The sequence below is a fragment of the Paramormyrops kingsleyae genome, chromosome 25 (genome assembly GCF_048594095.1).
Source record: "Paramormyrops kingsleyae isolate MSU_618 chromosome 25, PKINGS_0.4, whole genome shotgun sequence".
Taxonomy (NCBI): Eukaryota; Metazoa; Chordata; class Actinopteri; order Osteoglossiformes; family Mormyridae; genus Paramormyrops; species Paramormyrops kingsleyae.
In genome coordinates, this window is record NC_132821.1 from 28,037,816 (window position 1) to 28,041,472 (window position 3,657).

Here is a 3,657-nt window from a genome sequence, read left to right on the forward strand (position 1 = left end):
TTGCGGTCCGTTTAACTTATCGCATTGACCAAGGTATCTCAACATTTGTTTTATTTTATTTATGGAAATGTAGATGAGAAATGCAGTTCTGCTTTTATCACAATAATAATAGGGCCTACATAATAAAGTTTTTAAAAAAGATGTTCTCGGAATTTCTTCTAGGGCTCCTAGAGTAAATTTCTATTGTTCTCTGTACTGCGGCAACGAGCTTTTTCTCTTAAAATCAGTTCGTGTACTTGAGTGTGCAGTTACATGTCTGTATGCATGTGTGTATGAGCAGTGCTGGCTGACCCTGGACTTTGGGGATTTTTGCCGATCCACATACCCATCGGCAAACTGCCAGATGGCCAGTCCAGCCCTCTGAATAAGAGCATTGGGGCACAGGATTTCATAGCACAAAATACAGGTATATACCAAAAACACAATCATTTTATTTAAATGTATGAAAAAATGAGTATGACCCAATAACCATCGGTTCTACCTAAATTTATTAAATAGACAGACTGTTAAAATGCATTTAATTATTAAATTATTGTTGCCATTCTTTGTGAACCTCTGAATATCAACATGTCTGACTATACCACCCTCTGGTGATTTCATTTATCTGGTGCAATAAGCAATTAGGATAACAGATGTTATAAGGGGATTAAGATTTGGCCTAATTATTACCATGTTAAACTTATTCACATCACAGTTATGTATATTCTCTATTATCTCGTTGTGGCCCAATACACACCGTCTTTTAACGAAAGGGCTTTAATCCTTTTTGTTTTATTTGACGTTTGGTGGAGCATTGACTTCTGAAATGCAAAAACATTGACGGCAATGTGAGATGTGGAAGGTTTCCAGAAATAACAGAACAAGCTTTGAAAATTGATCAACATTGACGTGTTTTTTTCTTCAGCAGGCAAAGTTGAATGTCTCTGCGTTTCTGTTTATCGCAAGATGCAGGCACTGGGCAAACGAATCGCTTATATGAACTCATTCAAATGAAACGGTAAATGAATTTTAGGTGATTCTCCTATACAGGTTTTGTATTACAGTGTGGGGATTTTCGGAGGAGCTCGTGCTCCTTTGCTGTGCAGGGAGCGGCAGTTATTGGTGTGGTTGTTGTTCGGTAATGGTGCAGAGGTGTGACTGAGCATATGGTTCTGTGTTGTGGGTTGGGTTCTAATCACCAGGCTGCAGCCAAGCCGAGGAGTGAGGCTCGCGGGTGGGGTCGGATCCCGAATACACATCCAGCTCATTCACCATGTGGCGCAGATACTAAAAGTTATTTTATTTTAATTATTAGACAGGGCCTCACGCTATAATTCCCCATTTCAAACATCGGTGAATATTTATTTGCTTTTTTATAATGTATTAATGCAATACTGCCATTAGCAAAAATATCCTCTAAGCAAATTATATGATCTCAGAAAACTCTAACTATTAAAATATACTATGTGTTTATTTTATATATAAACGATTAATATTCTTCAACATGTCTGCATTATTTGCATAAATTTTCTTCTAAAAGATCGATTTCTATGAAGTTCAAATTGATATGAAAGATATTCTGAAAACATGAAAAACGTTTGATTATGCATACTTAATACATGGAACTAGTTAATACATATTTTTCTTAGGCTTTGAGTACACCAAGAATAGCCATTGAATTCAACTCTCAGCTTTCAAAACCGAAAACAGTTGAGTGACTGGGTTTAAGGGAAAATTGCTTTCATTTTCAGTTTGGCGACGTGAGGATCGCTGTAATTTCGCTGAATTCGAAAACACTGGGATAATCCCCGCAGTTTTTTGCGCCAAATGTAAGATACCATTTGTGCTGTCACAATAGGACAGCACAAGTAAAAGGTGTAAATAAACGTGTTTGGTCGTGTTTACAGTAGCATAAACTCCTGTACCTAACGATGATGTAAAACGGAGTTTACCACGGTTTGACAAACATGAATTAACTGACATATCATACTGTTTGCTACATTATAAAGCATAATCCACGTTTTGGACACAAAGCACAGAGATCCAAAGTGTGTTTCTGTAGAAGCCTGTTGTCGCAAGTGCATTTCCTTGGGCGGCAGGCAGGGGGCACCGTGTCCTATACAAAGAATTAAAAACAAGCTTTATATTTCCTGATTACAGCTGTACACTATAGAAGTAACAAGCTAATCTAAACAATTATAAAACACGTTTACATAGGAAATAGGCCTTGTATCTGTACTGTACTGAGGAAGACTCAGGAGCAGATTAAAGAAATATTTTCCCTCTAGAATTTAGGACGATCTGTTTCTCCACCAGATTCCACTGTTCCCCGGTATCCTAGTTGATTATTAATTAGAAGTTACACAATCGCGATTGTACTAAATGCGTTGGGGAATGTTTTTCATGGTTACGGTTGTATAATGCTAAATTAAAAAGACTTGGAGCTCGTATTTCGGTATCAGACACATATTAAAACATATTGTTAACGTGTACACGGGGAGGACGGGACAAAACCATAGTTCTACTTCATCCTCAACCAATATACCTTTTGAATTTCATTAGCAACGTCTATGGGTGTATTTTTGGCATGGAAAGAATTAAAAATTACTGCGAAAAAGTTTAGGTTATGTAATAATATGAATGTTAATAAGCATAACTGTCACACGTATTGATGTATACTGAGCTTAAAAAGAAACTTCTCAAGGTTTTCATTAGGGTGGTTTCCAGTTTCTGTAATGCAGAATATGTATCCTGTGCTTTTTTAAAATAAGTACCTAAGAGTCAATCACGTGGTCGTGGTTGGTTGAGATTTGAATGGCTCACTGAATTTGTGGGAACCAATATACAATTAAGGTGACTGAGTATAGTCTGGTAATCAGCTTAAAGATGTCTTGTGGGTTTTCTTGCTGACATAATGCCTTGGTGAGAATCCTCTCAGAAAATCACAGCAGCACCTTTGGGGAATAGGGACACGCTGTCCCCTTCCGGCGGCACCAGGACATCACCGCATTTCAACACGATAATGCTTATCCTCATGCAGCTCCGAATATTGATTTTTTTGGGAGAAAAACACACAATTTTTTGTTGGCGGTGGGGGTGCTGAAGGGGTGAACTAGAACCAGCACTGGTGTGAGATAAAGATGCAATACGCGTGGCTATCATACGTGATACCGAGAGCAGTAGTGATAGTTGCATTACCACCACTTGTCGTCTTTGTTATCAATTAGTAAACTGTTACAAACATTTTTCTGTCTTTATTGTTAGTTGATAAACTGTTACAAAAAAATCTGTCTTTATTGTCAGTTGATAAACTGCTACAAACATTTTTTGTCTTTATCGTCAGTTAATAAACTGTTACAAATATTTTTCTGTCTTTATTGTCAGTTAATAAACTGTTACAAGCATTTTTCTGTCTTTATTGTCAATTGATAAACTGTTACCCTTTTCTCTGTCTTTATTGTCAATTAGTAACATAAATTTCCTTTTGATGCTCAATATATAAAAACTGGCAAAACGCGGCGGTATCCCGTAGATTATAAAAGTGCAGCAGAGGAGTCCCACGGACATCTTCCAGCAACCCGCACGACTCCGAATTCCATCCTAAATAATAAGGGCGGAGGAAGTTCGTCCCCATGTTCTCGCAGCTGAACATCCTATTGGTGGCCTGCAAAGTCCATC